Source organism: Periplaneta americana, chromosome 5 (assembly GCF_040183065.1).
Source record: "Periplaneta americana isolate PAMFEO1 chromosome 5, P.americana_PAMFEO1_priV1, whole genome shotgun sequence".
In the NCBI taxonomy this organism is placed as follows: Eukaryota; Metazoa; Arthropoda; class Insecta; order Blattodea; family Blattidae; genus Periplaneta; species Periplaneta americana.
Window position 1 is genome coordinate 108926304 of NC_091121.1, and position 16904 is coordinate 108943207.

Sequence of the window (16904 nt, forward strand, 5' to 3'; positions counted from 1 at the left end):
GTGCCAAAATATACAACATAACGCCTGCATTAGCACCACTACCACAATCGCATCTTTCTTGTATGTATACTTATAATTAGCGCGCAAAAGTATACAACAGATTAAAAATGATCTTAAAAGCATATTGAGAAATAAGAGTATGTGTTTTAAATCACATTATTTTTTATCATATTCCACTTTTGGAATATATTAATTGTGGCAAATTATTTGTATGTACTTTTACGATATTCACAATACAGTAAATCTTTGCATGAAAACAGTCTCCTTTCCTGTATGGTTGCTGACAGGGCCGCAGGGTTTATATATATTTTTTTTTTACAAAATAGGCTAATTCATATTCATATTATTCTATTCTAGAACAATGATTTATCGTAGATTCAAATTCTGAAAGTATACATATTCATTCATTGTGTTCTACCCAAGGGCAGGTCTTTCACTGCAAACCCAGCTTTCTCCAATATATCCTATTTTCTGCCTTCCTCTTAGTCTCTGCATATGATCAATATTCTTAATGTCGTCTATCACCTGATATCTTCTTCTGCCCCGAACTCTTTTCCCTTTCATCATTTCTTCCAGTGCATCCTTCAGTAGGCAGTTTATTTTCAACCAATGACCCTGCCAATTCCTTTTTCTCTTCCTGATCAGTTTCAGCATCATTCTTTCTTGCACGCTCCATTGTTCTCCATATCCACATTTCAAATGCTTCTGGTCCACATAAAGCACTTCACTAATCTCTTCCTTAGTTCTTTTCCCAGCCGTCCGTTGAAGATGTTCGTGTTTATATTAAAAGATTCTTTTGCCATTGCTATCCTCCTTTTGACTTCCTGGCAGCAGTTCACATTACTGCTTACAGTAGTCTGTCCACTAGCAGTGTATATATAATTGCCATAATGGCAATTACTGTCAATTTCAGAAGATAAATTGTATAGTTACAGCCCTAATATTAGTGTCAGAATTTTCGATTGGAACAATAATTGTGTGAATCGTAGGCTTAATTTTTTTTGCAAACCTTTAATGGAAATTCACCATTTCTAACATTTAATTTCTCACATGACGTTATGCAGGAAAATGAAATGTATTATTGCTAATTTGATAACTTCCTGTGTTATGTTTTAGTAAAACTATGAACAAAATCCGTTCAGTTGTCTTAGGGAGAAATCACTGCAAAGTTACAGTATAGGCGGATGACATGTCGAAAACCACTTTCTCAATGTATCAGTAATATTATTTAGAAAAAAAATAATCATATTAGGCCATACAAATCTGGCTTTCAGGTAGTAGCTCCCTGTGAAGCAGGTTTGAATAATTTCAAGGAAAAATTGTTCCGGGGCCGGGTATCGATCCCGGGACCCTTCGCTTAGCGCGCGAACGCTCTACCGACTGAGCTACCCCAGGAACCATACACGACACCGTCACAATTTTTTTCCTTTGTATCCACACAACTTTTCTTTGAAATTATTAAAACCTGCTTTACAGGGAGCTACTACCTGAAAGCCAGATTTGCATAATATATTTGTTACTGGAGGTACGTTAACAGGAAGCCACAATTTAAGTCACACATTATTTGTGTGCACTCATAGTTGAGTTCTGGCGTCTTGTCAGCTCATTTGAATTGTGTGGATACAAAAGAAAAAAATCATGACGGTGTCGTGCATGGTTCCTGGGGTAGCTCAGTCGGTAGAGCGTTCGCGCGCTAAGCGAAAGGTCCCGGGATCGATACCCGGCCCCGGAACAATTTTTCCTTGAAATTATTCATATTAGGCCATGTTTGCGTCATTCCCGGACAAACTACTTGTAAGTACTGTAGGAGCAGAAAATTCATTCAATAGTTCTAGGAGAAATCGCACTGTATGAATATGTACCAGCGGACTGGCAGAGAGGCCCAAAACCACTCTCTCGATATGTGGAATATTGGAAATGTATAGGCCTAATTATGTCGGTATCAACATCTTACAACATCATAGTAGGCTAATAATTATTCTCTATTTATGTATAATGGAGAAGTTTTAATACTGCATGAGAGGCACCTAATCATTAATCATTATTTATATCACTGCAAAACCTAAAACCGTAGGCCTAACATAAATAACAACACTCAGTGTCTGGAAACAACATAAGGCCTATTATCTACTGTACAGTTTTTACAAGCTCTTCGCAATGGAAGTGAACCAAAATCTGTTTGAAACATCCTTCAGTTAAGGTATACATCGATTCTAGAAATGCCAGATTTCTTCAAAAAATTGATAAATAACGTTTTTGCCTCAGCTGGAAGCTTATTTCTTCCAGTATTAAAAATATATAACTTGTACACATTATCTCAATAATATAATTATTTGCGCACATATAATATAAGAGCATTATACTCTCTATAGGCTACCTTACGCGCCATCTTGAGCGTCTGTTTCTCCCCAATTTCACATTTTCCGACATTTATTTTCACGCCGACGAACAAAAAGTATAATTTCAATTGGGCAAAACACTTCACTAAGGTATGCCAAATTAAAGCTTAAACATGTGACCATATTGTAAACTAAAATTATTATTTTCAATCGATTATTGCTAAAGTGATTATATAATGACGTGGCGTATCTTTTGAATGGTTCAAGATAAACAAATAATTTTAGTATGTAACATTTTCCATAGTAGGGAATCATTTTGGCGAAAGAAGTTTTACCTTAGGCCAATTTCTAATGGAGTTAGGTTGGTTCGAAATTGTATTAATTCCCCCCCCCCCCCAATTATCTTTGAGCCCATAAATTCTTCGATTTTCAGTTATATAAATTGCTTAGTTTACTCCCAAGAATCATATCACCAAAGTTTGAAAGACGTTAAGGAAAAAATGTGAATTTTTATCCTAAGAGTCGATGTACCCTATACTTTAAATGTCAAAAAATTATCTTCCTTCATCATTCTTTTTGAGATTATACGAGTAAAGGTGAAGTGCAATGTTGTAATTGTAACCAGAAATACAACTTCGTTAACATATTTAAAAGAAGAGAATGAAAACACAGAAAATCGTTCAGATAGCTTTATGCATGTGCAATTTGCTGGCGAGAAATTCTGAATAATTAACTTACCATCATGGCAACTCCACAATAACAAAATGCCTCGAGCACTCACCTGAAAAAAGAACATAATGTTTGTTAATTTTGCATGTCTTTTGTCATATATACGTTAATTTTTCATTTAAAATGGTGTGTAATTAAATTTTACAATAAATCTAAACAAATAAAATATATATCTAAAGGAAATGTTCTGCAGCATTTTGTAATTTTATCCTTAATGTCGTGTCAGTCTCAAAATTAAATTAAATGTTGTAATTATTTAAATTACTATTAATGTTCACAAAGTCATGGTGTAAAGAACAATAATCCTCATCGAGCAATTAAATATCGTACACTTTAAATATTTGCATTTCGTCGTTGTTCCTGCAATAACTCCTAAGTGCAAAATATAAAATTGTTCAGTAGGAAGAAAAACACATTTATTCAGTCTATGGCAGTAGTACATAGGAGACTGTGAATTCTTAAATTTTTGAAAGAATGAAATATAATTATATATAGAAGATTTTATTATTTGCTGGATCACTATTTAAGTTATTTAATAGAGCAAAAATTTGAAAATCGATAAATATGTCACACAGGAGTTATTTCAGGAACAATGACGATTTGCTAAGTATTCCTATTGATCTAATACAAATATTAAGAACACATGAACGTGACCGCCGTAACTAATGGTTAATTCTATTAATTTCACACGAATTACGAAATTTTACTGCTGGATGAGGTTATGCAACGGCTAAAGCGCGATAATGGCGTGCAGAAATTGAGGACAATGGTTCGAATTCCATTGTTGTTCGTTCGGAAATCGATCTTTTCTCAGTTTTCATACAGTATGAATTCAAATGGAACTAATCTCAAAGACTCTGTACACAAATATCTTTGGTTTGAATTGGATAATCAATTGAACAGAAAAACATATGATACAATAATACATTACTCCAAACTGAGCTTTGCATGTTATCTTCTATTAGTTATGATATCTAGAAATGTCCTAGCTCCGTCTAAAAGATCGTAGGAAAACCCACTGTCTTTCCCTCCTCTTTCACATATTGCATTTCTCCATTCCTGTCTATCTTGCGTCTCGTTTTCAAAATTTATCCACCCACCATAATCTAGACACGATCACAACAATCCTCAATATTATCCATTCCCTCCCACCGAACATGCTCACACTTATTTTCTTTCACTGTGGCTGTTCCTCGAATTTGGAATTCCCTACCGAATATGTCAGAGACTGTCAGACATCAAACCAATTTAAGAATACTTACTTACTGACTTTTAAGGAACCCGGAGGTTCATTGCCGCCCTCACATAAGCCCGCCATTGGTCCCTATCCTGAGCAAGATTAATCCAGTCTCTATCATCATATCCCACCTCCCTCAAATCCATTTTAATATTATCTTCCCACCTAAGTCTCGTCTCCCCAAAGGTCTTTTTCCCTCCGGCCTCCCAACTAATACTCTATATGCATTTCTGGATTCGCCCATACGTGCTACATGCCCTGCCCATCTCAAACGTCTGGATTTAATGTTCCTAATTATGTCAGGTGAAGAATACACTGCGTGCAGTTCTGCGTTGTGTAGCTTTCTCCATTCTCCTGTAACTTCAACTCTCTTAATCCCAAATATTTTTCCTAAGAACCTTATTCTCAAACATCCTTAATCTCTGTTCCTCTCTCAAAGTGAGAGTCGAAGTTTCACAACCATACAGAACACCCGGTAATATAACGGTTTTATAAATTCTAACTTTCACATTTTTTGACAGTAGACTAGATGCAAGAAGATTCTCAACCGAATAATAACAGGCATTTCCCATATTTATTCTGCGTTTAATTTCATCCCGAGTGTCATTTATATTTGTTACTGTTGCTGCAAGATATTTGAATGTTCAGTTTCTTCGAAGGATAAATCTCTCATTTTTATATTTCCATTTCGTACAATATTCAGGTCACGAGATATAATCATATACTTTGTCTGTTCAGGATTTACTTCCAAACTTATCGCTTTACTTGCTTCAAGTAAAATGTCCGTGTTTTCTCTAATCGTTTGTGGATTTTCTCCTAACTTAGTAACATCATCCGCATAGACAAGGACCTGATGTAACCAGTTCAGTTCCAAACCCTGTCTGTTATCCTGAACTTTCCTAATGGCATATTCTAGAGCGAAGTTAAAAAGTAAAGGTGATTGTGCATCTCCTTGCTTTAGCCCGCAGTAAATTGGAAAAGCATCTTACTACACACAACATACATAACTCATTTTGAAGAAAAGTGGACAAAGCTGGCTCTTTCCCTGTATCCTTCATTTCAAATCTCCATCTACCTTCGGTTAAACTCAGCTGTTACAGAAATGAGTTCACTGTTCATGTATTACGGCTTCCAATTCACTGCCTAATTTATTATCATAAAGCTTCGAAGACCCAAGAGGAAATGTTCATAACAGAATTAACAACATTTCTCTATACTCATATCTTCTACTCCACTGATTAATTGTTATGCTTTTAAATTGAATTAATCTGCCTGCTATGTATTGTAGCCTATATTTTTGTATAACTTTGTTTTACTTGTTTTGCATTTCAAAGATACATATCAAGTCCGATTGGTGGAATATGTAGCTAGTAGACAATGTATGCAATGGAGCGGGAAAGAAACTGACTACCTACCCCATTTTCTCTTGGCTTATTCTTCATAAGTGGTGCCTTGTTGGTATCACTTGTGGGGTTCAGGCCTGTCTTGGGACAGTTGACTAAACAAACAACAATGCTGATGTAAGATTTATGGAATACAATAAATTAAATGAAGTATCTATGTTATACGAAGGTACTACATAATGTTAAACCCACTTCACGATCCCTCTAGTCGAAGAAAGCCGAACACTTAGTTTAGATTATATATCGAAAAGAAATTAAAACTTAAAATGAAGAAAAGGATAGTTTAATCATCTATATACGGTATCTTTGCTTCTAGTGTCACTAGCGATTAAGTCCTAAGTTTTATTTACTCTCGGCAGTGCCATGAACATCTCAGAACACATACAGAACTGTTAAAAAATATTTATTCGGCACGAAACTGTAAAATAAACTAGCAACAGAGCTCTTTGATGAAGTAGATCATGAAACATCATTAATAAATTTCGGTTTCCATGGGTTTTTGCATTTCATTCTTGTCATGGCAATGCAAAATTGCGTTCCTCGAAAGCAAATCAATACTATGATTAGTATGCCGTGGCCTTGTGATGATTTCTCGAACCACAATATAGCTTTGGCTTCGTATTTACCAAGGGGAGCTACTATGAAACCACGAGCTCAATATTCACATGGGCGGGGTTGCTAATATACCCTCACTTCTACATACATAGGCTCGTCCGTTTACAACGCACGATGCTTGCGTTTCACCGGCGTTTGTTATATTTTGCTTCCTGTTCTGACAACTGTCTTCAGAATTTACATCTAATCGTATAAAATGGGCCTTTAACGTAAAAAAATCTTGAACCGTCTATAGGTTTAATAATAATTTTACTCTGAACAATTGCACCACATAGGCTATTCTGTATAACTGCAAGAAACTATTGAAGGATAGGTTTTATCACCCAGGGACTTACTTAATAGAACCAACTAATTGTTATTTGACTCCACTTACAAGATTACTACAGTTCATACCAAGAGTAGGACTTCTACTGGAAAACCTGTGAAGGGTAGCAAAAATGTTTATACAGTGGGAAAGTTATACGGACTATACCTGCCCTTTAGTTTAATACAGTTTTGTTCGTTTTGCTTCGTTTTGGAGATAAGAATTGTTTTACCTGAAACACTTCATAGCGTGTTTTGAGAAAGCCATTGATTTAATTCCCAATATGCTCAGTTAATCTAAGACAGTAGTATATTACGATAATAAATTATGGAAAGAATTTTAGTTTTATCCTTTAAATGTGCATAAATTTGATCAGAACAAATGTAACTTTTTGTTATGCATAGGAATTTTACAATGTTACATTTGTTCGGTTAAAATTTCTGTACATTTAAATGTCAAAGCTAATTTTTTTTTTCAATCATTCATTATCATAATACACTGCACTCTTAAACTGATTGAGCATATTGGGAATTCATTCAAAACACGCTATGAAATGTTTCATATGAAGCAATTTTTTTTTGTCTGAAAAAGAAAACAAGAGCGAGCAAAACTGTATTAAACGTTTTTGTTTGAAATATCTCAAAGAATAACCCGTTGAAATTAATAACATTACTTACGGTTCACTCTATGTAAAGTCCAGATCAGCTTACTTAATACCCTAACGGCGAAACCTAACAATTTTTCCTCTATTACTACATATGCTAGTGGATTATAGTGATTTTCTAGCTCTCAGGTTGAATTTTCTTTTACCAACTTTGTTTCGAATTTCGTACTGACAAATACTACAACTTGCAGTTATTTTCTAACTGTTATGTTGGCAGCAATAGTTTCGGTTTGCATTAAAGGGCATCGATGAAAATGCAAGTAAGTAAATACATTTTTAGGTTAGGTCTCATGAATCGTAAACTGTTTAGTCAAAGCAATGAATTTCACGTTGTCAGACAAAATAAATTTTAATATTAGGTCATTCTAATCCTAATTACTAACATAATATACGAGAATTCCAAGAGGAAGCTATGCTATTTCATAAATTATTGAACAGTTTAGGCAACACCTCGTAACATAAAGATGAGATGTGGTAAATAAGCAAGATATTGTCATTGTTAACACTATATCATTATTATTATTATTATTATTATTATTATTATTATTATTATTATTATTATTATTATTATTATTTGGCTACAATGAAGAGACGGCCAAATTAGATTTTTAGAAACTACACTTAAGTGATTCTCACTATAGATATTAGTATAGTCATTTTAAACAAATTATATACAATAATCCATTAGAAGCGGAATTTCTACGTAAGTACCTAAATAAAGAGGACGTCAGGTAAATTACTCAGTAATGTTTGTTTATTAGGCGTAGCACGAGTACATATGCAACAGTAAAGCTGCCTCTCCGACATTGCATGACTGTGCGAAATTACCCTGGGGACAAAGGTGTATCCCTGTTGCCAATGAATGTTCTCCGTTACCTTGGCGCTGTGTGGCTTGACTTCGCTCTTCGACGGCTGGACGATTCCATAATACACTTAGGCCTACATTTCCCCATTGTGCGCCCTATATATCTATAAATGTTGTAGCCACAGTGGCATTAGTGAATCCGATGCTGACAGATGGGACATCCTACCAGGTTCCATATCCAAACAAGTATCAGATAAGCTCTAGAGCTCCGAATTCCACGCCCTTCTTATATCAGCATCGGACAACTGTAATATCCCCAAGACCTCACCCCAACCTATTTTCACTCAGATGATAGATGAAATGATGGATAGGTGGAGAGTGTTATTATAATTAAAGAGGGAAAAGGGAGTACACCGAGAAAACACTGCAACGTCTGCTTTGTCGACCATAAATTCCATCACGACCTCGCCAGGAATCGTACTCGGGCCGCCTGCATAGAAGACCACCTTGCTAGCACTAAGCCATAGATACGGCTCTCTGTTGTCTTAGAGTCTAAGACTTACAAGCAAACATTCTCATGGAGACAGATAAAAAGTTTTTTTTTTTTCACCATGTTAATAATGTCAAAACAAGTGCTTATACAAATATTTTGACCACTAGAGCGCAATTACCAGGGCCGTCCAAAAAGTAAGATTTCCTGGAGCCGTTCACAGAAAGAAAATACAATTTCATGGAAAATTTTATTCTTACAGGTATAGCAATTGCTTAGATATTTTTCAACACATCCCGCACCGGAATTCAGACATTTGTCATATCCTCGGAAAAACAGAGAGGTGCAGACTGCTGTATCACACTGGTTGCGATCCCAGGCGGCTGACTTCTACGACACAGGGATACAAAAGTTCACCGTTTCTTCTGTTTAGAATCGTGCATCTTCTACTCCGAATTATCTGTTATCGCGCTTTCAATTTCTTACAACTCTTCGAAACCGGCATCAAGCACTTCTTTCTATCCCTCATCATAGAACGTCTTTATACTCATCCTCCTATACTGTAGAAATAGGCCTACCTCGCCTCTGGAATTCGTTATCTAATGACGTCAGGGATTGCCGGACTTTATCACAATTCAAAATTAAATTGGAAAATTCTGTCTTATTTAATGGTTTTTAGGTATTGCTAGAAGTGTTGATTTGTGTTTTTTTTTACTCGAGATTAAAATTCCAAGTTTCTTGTTTATGTTGGTTAATTAGTTAGGATGAAATTAATTACGATACTTGGTCACTCATTTAAAGTTTGTGTGACTGCAAGCTGTGTATATTTTTGTGTGGCTTGATTTGTTTATAGTATGATTTTTTCTTTTTATTTCTATTATTGTATTTGTATTTCTGGTAGTGTGGAAGAGAAGGCCTGACGGCCTTAACTAGACCAGAATAAATAAATAAATAAATATATATATAAATAAATAAATAAATAAATAAATAAATAAATAAATAAATAAATAGTTGAGGAATTCATACCTGAAAAAAAAAGTTTATTCCATGGCATTAGGGCCTACCACTGTTATGGGTGTTAAACAAAAATTCATAATATGACATCAAACCTGTTAAAACCTATTTAACAGTTACATTATATTAATTTTACGCAATATAAGCATAAGAAAGATATCGCGGAAAAGCATCATTGTATTTTCTAGGGACCGTACTTTATCCCAGGAGATATTACTGGAGTTTTTACTGTAGTGGACGACGCGCGAGCATGTAGCAAGCAAAGTACCTGACTGACAGCTCACGTGTTCGTAAAGTCACGCGGAACAAAACATATACCTGTTTAACAATTACACATATATTTACAATTTATATTATTTACATTATGTATGCTAAAATAAAGTACAACGCATAATCAAGTGCAACTTCTAAGGCGGATTAGCTCACCGCCTTAGAAAAGTTAGAGCTTTCCCTGTAGCAGGAGGCATTTGCCCTTCAAGGGACACAATAGGCTACCTCTTTATTTCATATAGACTAGAATACGCTATTTTTACTATTTACACTATCATAAAGAATGTAGGCCTACATTGATCACACATTATTTACACTATTACGTACAGTGTTGTGTATTGTAATACTAGGTATTTTATTTTATATTATAGCCTACTTATTTTGTAAATAGTTTATAATACTTACTTATGGCTTTTAAGGAACCCTTAGGTTCATTGTTGTCCTCACATAAGTCCGCCATCGGTCCCTATCCTGTGCAAGATTATTCCAGTCTCTATCATATCCCACCTCCCTCAAATCCATTTTAATATTATCTTCCATCTAGGTACGTCCTTGGCCTCCCCAAAGGTCTTTTTCCTTCTGGCCTCCCAACTAATACTCTATATGCATTTCTGGATTCGCCCATGCGTGCTACATGCCCTGCCCATCTCAAACGTCTGGATTTAATGTTCCTAATTATGTCAAGTGAAGAATAAAATGCATGCATGCGTTATGTAACTTTCCCCATTCTCCTGTAACATCATCTCTCTTAGCCCCATATATTTTCCTAAGCATCTTATTTTTAAACACCCTTAACCTCTGCTCCTGTCTCAAAGTGTGAGTCCAAGTTTCACAACCATACAGAACAACCGGTAATATAATTGTTTTATAAATTCTAACTTTCAGATTTTTTGAAAGCAGACTGGATGATGAAAGCTTCTCAGCTGAATAGTAACAGGCATTTCCCATATTTACTGTATTCTGCGTTTAATTTCCTCCCGAGTATCATTTATATTTGTTACTGTTGCTACAAGATATTTGAAATTTTTCACCTCTTCTAAAAATAAATTTCCAATTTTTATATTTCCATTTCGTACAATATTCTGGTCACGAGACATAATAATACATTTTGTCTTTTCGGAATTTACTCCCAAACCTATCTCTTTACTTGTTTCAAGCAATTTCCTACATTTTCCCTAATCGTTTATGAATTTTCTCCTAACAGTCACTTCAACCGCATAAGCAAGGAGCTGATGTAACTCGTTCAATTCCAGACCCTTTCTGTTATCATGAACTTTCCTAATGGCATATTCTAGAGCAGAGTTAAAAAGTAAAGGTGATAGTGCATCTTCTTGCTTTAGCCCGCAGTAATTTGGAAAAACACCTGACAGAAACTGACCTATACGGACTCTGCTGTAAATAGTGTAAATAGTGTTTAATCAATGTAAGCCTACATTCTTTATGACAGTGTAAATAGTAAAAATAGCGTAAGCTTATTCTAATGTACATAGTGTAAACAGGCAGTAAAAAAGATTGCATTTCGTCTCTGGAATATGATCTTTCGTGAAATACAACTTTTGCAGGATATGATTTTTATTTTTAATATAGGCCTGTAGACTTACTAAAGGCTTTACCATTAACCAAAAATGTATTTAAAAATAGAATTAAGGACTTTACTAATAGATGGTAGTATATTATGCATACTATTTAAAGGGTGTAATTGATGTTTTGTTATGTGAAGTGTTGTATCAGTGAAGAAGTGTGTGTGTCAGTGATGTGCGGTGTCAGTCAAGTGTGTTGTTTGTGTCAGTGAAGTTTTAGAGTGGTAGAGCAAAGTATTTGAACACTGAAATGTTTTTGAAGTGTTAGTGAAATCAGGATAGTATCAGTGAAATGTGTCGTAGTACCAGTGCAGTGAGTGAGTTGACAACGAAATGAGTGTAGTGCTGAAAGGTACTTGTGCATGTATGAACATATCACACTCATGGGTTACAGTTCAAACTTAGGGTTAAGATACAAATTAGATTTACTTTAAATGTTATTTTAAGTGATCGTGTTTCATTTAATTTAGGATACTCCTGTTAATTTTATTATACTATTATTATTATTAATTGTATTTTTATTATTAATTGTGCTTATTATTAACTGTAATTATTGAGTGTAATTAGTCACCACTGTCACCGGGTATTTACCCATTGCAGTGTGAATAAATACATACATAAATTATCCCTCATTATGTTAAACATTCCATTGATCCAAATTGTCTTATTTAACACTAAATTGTAATTGTTTAACTCTTAGAATTACATGTAAATAAACACATCTTCATGTTGCTCTTACCATCACCATTATTATTATTATTATTATTATTATTATTATTATTATTATTATTATTCCATTGTTTTCTGTACTGATGTTATTCATACTTGCTACGAATTTTTATACTGGTCTGACCTCTGATCGGGGTTCTGGTTGATATACACATCTACTATCAGGCAGTAGATCTCACCTGACGATGTGTCAGAGAAAGAACAATTGTTTGTATACATCTGATGTCTTATTAGTGGTTTATGCAGCTAATCAGCGATGTATGCAATGAAGAGGGAGGGGAACTGGCCATCCTACTCCATTAACTCCTGGCCTAATAGCCTCATGAGTGATGCCTTGTTGGTGTCACTTGGGAGAGGCCAGATCTGTCTTCGGACAATTGACGGAAGAGAAGGCATTATGGTTTTAACTCTGCCAGTAAAAATAAATCAATCAGAATAACTTAAATGAACAAATAATTTAAATTATAGGAAACATCATTGTAGTATCAGTTTTTATCATAGAATGCACTTTAAACAGTTTATGAAGGCTAGATTTGAATCATGAACAGAACGTCAGTCAACTGCAGCAAAACACGATGCAAGTGTTTCCTGATTGATAGAACCTGTGGCACGTGACAAACATGACGTCACGTCAGTATAGTCCATGAACAACTTAACCGTATCTTCGTACGCCTAGGGACAAAATACGATCCATAGATACTTCAGTAATCTGTGTTGTCTTCGTAGTTCGCAGGTGACTAAGCCAGAGATTCACAACTGTGTTGCTAACTGAAGTGTACGGAAAATCTCCAAACAATAGTTCAAAAGTCGCTAGATTTCTTATTATCATTAGAGAAAGCTTTATTTTTGTCTCTAGATATTGCTCAAAAGTCACTAAATGCATATTTGAACGACGCAAAAAATTCACCGAACAACAGTTAAAAGTCGCCAGATCTGACGACGAAGTCGCTAAATTGGAGACACTGATTCACAATGTGTCGAAGATTAGTTCTTGAGGTCGTTACGAACGTCTAAATCTGCTTGACTCACCAACGTTTGCCAAAAAGTGTGGGATGTATAGGAGAAAGAAGATGGCAACCTGCAGAACTAGGCGCAAATATATGTTTTTACAAATGTTTTCAACCGATTTTTCTCTAACTTCCTCTATTTTACTGTTACTTCCAATATACTATCTTTTCCTAATCCATATTTTTTGTCTATTTAATTATTCTTCTTTATTCCTCTTAGTCATATTTATTCCTTGGAACCCTCGTGTGATCTTTATTCCTGCACCTATATAATTCCAGACTCTCATACCAGTCATTAATAAATAGAGCGGATTATGACTCTTCATGTCCTCCCAACTCTGCTATTAAGTCATTTGTTTTCAAAGTTCTGTTATGCCTACGTCTTCCAAATTAATATTATATTTACTTTAGTAAGTAAATGCGACAGAAAGTTACACAACGCAGAGCTACACGCATTGTATCCTTCACCTGACATAATTAGGAACATTAAATCCAGACGTTTGAGATGGGCAGGGCATGTAGCACGTATGGGCGAATCCAGAAATACATATAGAGTGTTAGTTGGGAGGTCAGATTTGAAAAGACCTTTGGGGAGGCCGAGACGTAGATGGGAAGATAATATTAAAATGGATTTGAGGGAGGTGGGATATGATGATAGAGACTGGATTAATCTTGCTCAGGATAGGGACCAATGGCGGGCTTATGTGAGGGCGGCAATGAACCTCCGGGTTCCTTGAAAACCAGTAAGTAGTAGTAGTAGTAGTAGTAGTAGTAGTAGCAGTAGCAGTAGCAGTAGCAGTAGTAGTAGTAGTAGTAGTAGTAGTAGTAGTAGTAGTAGTAGTAGTAGTAGTAAGTAAATGCGACATATGGGGGTCACTCAAAAATTAATGCACATTTTTTAAAATGTATTTTTTATTCTACACCTCTGCAATTTATGGAGGTCATAGATACATCCTTCCCGCTTGTATTCAAATTTAATTTAAGTCGTTCTCGTGAGTGGCACCATGACAGCACTCCTTCAAGATGGCTGCTGTACTTGACTTTCGTCAGAAGCAACGTGCTGTTATCGAGTTCCTGTGTTGTGAGAACGAGACAATGGGAAACATTCGTAAGAGGTTGAAAAGAGGTGTATGGAGATGCAACTGTCGATCGCAGTACGGTTAGTCGGTGGGCAAGCAGATTATCTGGTGAAAGAGGGCACACAAATATTCGGGATACTCCTCGCAATGGCAGACCCTGCACTGCATGAAGTTCTGACAATTGTGCAGCGTGTTAACAACATGGTTGTGGCTGACAAATGCGTAACAGTGAAAGAATTTTGACAAGTTGGAATAAGAGAGGCAAGTGCGTGCAGAATATTGAAACAGTTGGGGTTAAAAAAAGGTTTGTGCCAGGTGGGTTCCGAGGATGTTGACAGAAGCCCACAAAGAAACCAGAAAAACTGTGTGCAGCGAACTTTTGGACCAGTATGAGAATGGTGGAGATAACTTTCTTGCAAGAATTGTGACAGGAGAAGAAACATGGCTCCACCATTTTGAACCGGGGACAAAGAGGCAAACAATGGAGTGGAATCATGCAAATTCACCAAAGAAAAATAAATTCAAACTGCAACTTCGGCAGGAAAAGTGTGTTTTTCGATTCAGAAGGACTTTTGCTTGTGGACATCATGCCATACGGAACCACCATTAGTTCTGACGCGTATGTGGCAACTCTCACGAAACTTCAAGCTCGACTGGGTCGTGTTCGACCGCATCGGGAGAAGCAGGATGTTCTGTTATTACACGACAACGTACGGCCACATGTAGTCACAAGACCATAGACCAGATCAGAAAACTTGGATGGACAACGCTGAAACCCCCGCCTTACAATCCTGGTCTGGCACAATGCGATTACTGTCTCTTCGGTAAACTGAAGGAATCCCTTCGCGGAAGGAGGTTTGAAGATGACGTCTCCCTCGTGCACGCTACTAAAGAGTGGCTCAGACGTGTTGGTTCAGACTTTTACCGTGCACGTATACAGGCTATCGTTCCAAGGTGGCGTAAGACAGTTGAAAGGGACGGGAATTATGTGGAAAAGCGGAATTTTGTTCCTGAAAGATGTATCTAGATTATGTGAAAATATCAAAACTGTAAGATAGAAATGTAATTTTTAAATAAATGTTGTGTATTACTTTTAGAGTGACCCTCGTAATATGAAACAAAAATATTGTACGTAACAACTATGAAAGTGCCTCTATAGTACACGTTTCGAAATTCTGGCATCGTCTTCATCCTTACAGTGAAGTATCACTTTCTGTAATAGTTATGTAAACAAATAGAACAGACCCAATATTGAATGTGGCGACGGCAGGAGTAGCAGCAGCAGTAGCAGTAGTAGTAGCAGTAGCAGTAGCAGTAGCAGTAGTAGTAGTAGTAGTAGTAGTAGTAGTAGTAGTAGTAGTAGTAGTAGTAGTAGTCACTCTTCTTCAACAGAAATATCTTCAAAGTAATGTTACTAGTAGTGGTCAGGCATTGAACCAATGTAATTTGTGTGATCACGCTCAATGAAGCTACCTCCTCGCTACGGACATGAGAGCACCAAAGTTGTTGCTTATACAATTAGCTGTGTTACGCGGACTCTTTCGGTAGTATCTCGGCATCGAGAGTAACTACAGACCAGTGTGTACACTCGTTTGATTTGTAATCACGAGTTCTGCAATATTTAAGTGATCATAGCCTAGACATGTACGATAAAATTCGAGTGAATCACAGTGAAAAATTCGTTGTGAGCTTGGACTAATTTCGAAATACCGTTTCACATCATGACAAAATATATTTCATGTCCTTCATTAATTACTTCTCTTATCGTAGATTCAACACTCTCCATTTTTAAACAGAAATAAAAAAAGAAACATTCAAAGTAAAACAACTTTAGTTTCATTCCCTAAATCGGGTAAAGTATTCTACGTGCCGATGTGTCCCTGAAACATCGCAGAATTTTTTATATCCTACTATTTTGAGAGTACTTAAATGGGGTAAAAATGAGGGTAAAGTATGACAGATAAAACTCCTTACACACAAGCTGCTTACTAAAATTTGTATAGGCCATTCGGTATCTCGTGGAACCTACCTTCACGTGAAGGAAAGAAAGCTTCCCTCACTCGCTTCACTCGACTTGCAAGCTAGGTAGCTCGCTTACTCCTACCATTCTTACTGTGAGTTACGAAGCACGAATACATTTGGTTTCAAGAGATAACAAATAACATATAGGTATATAAATATACAGAAAAGTGATAGTTCCTACGATTACACAACTACCTCTACGTAATCTACTGGTTGTAAGTTATGAGTCAATTTTTTAACATGTATGATAAAATGAAGCTACAACTGTAGCCACCTACTGGTGCAATAATTAAACAATCTAATAACGCACGTGATGCCCAGTTGTGATAGCTCCAGGTGTTCGACGGCATTCAGCCCTCTAAAGCTGGCCTGAGGAGGTCACACGGGTCAAATCATGATCATGCTTACTGGGTCAAGCTCTTCATGAATGAATTCTACAATAGCTCTCAAGTTTTCGTGTATCTTGAAGGGTTGTATACGCCTCCATTATCTATGCTTTCGTAAAGGCCACGGCAACTTCAAACATGCTATGACTTCACTTGTCAAAACAAAAGTTCTGTTGTAATTTCAATGCTATATTAATGTTAGGTATGACATAATTTAAATACAAATAGCCC

At 36.0% G+C, this 16904-nt stretch overlaps 1 protein-coding gene and 2 non-coding genes across 7 annotated transcripts in view; 1 reads left to right on the plus strand and 2 right to left on the minus strand.

Moving 5' to 3' along the window:
- The window catches only part of LOC138700074 (band 4.1-like protein 4), a 1160862-nt gene that overhangs the window by 814802 nt on the left and 329156 nt on the right, over positions 1–16904 (minus strand). The gene's annotated exons all lie outside the window — the stretch shown is intronic.
- Positions 1323–1396, minus strand: TRNAS-GCU (transfer RNA serine (anticodon GCU)). The gene has a single exon. It is a non-coding gene; the product is annotated as a tRNA-Ser (tRNA).
- Positions 1659–1732, plus strand: TRNAS-GCU (transfer RNA serine (anticodon GCU)). Its single transcript has one exon. It is a non-coding gene; the product is annotated as a tRNA-Ser (tRNA).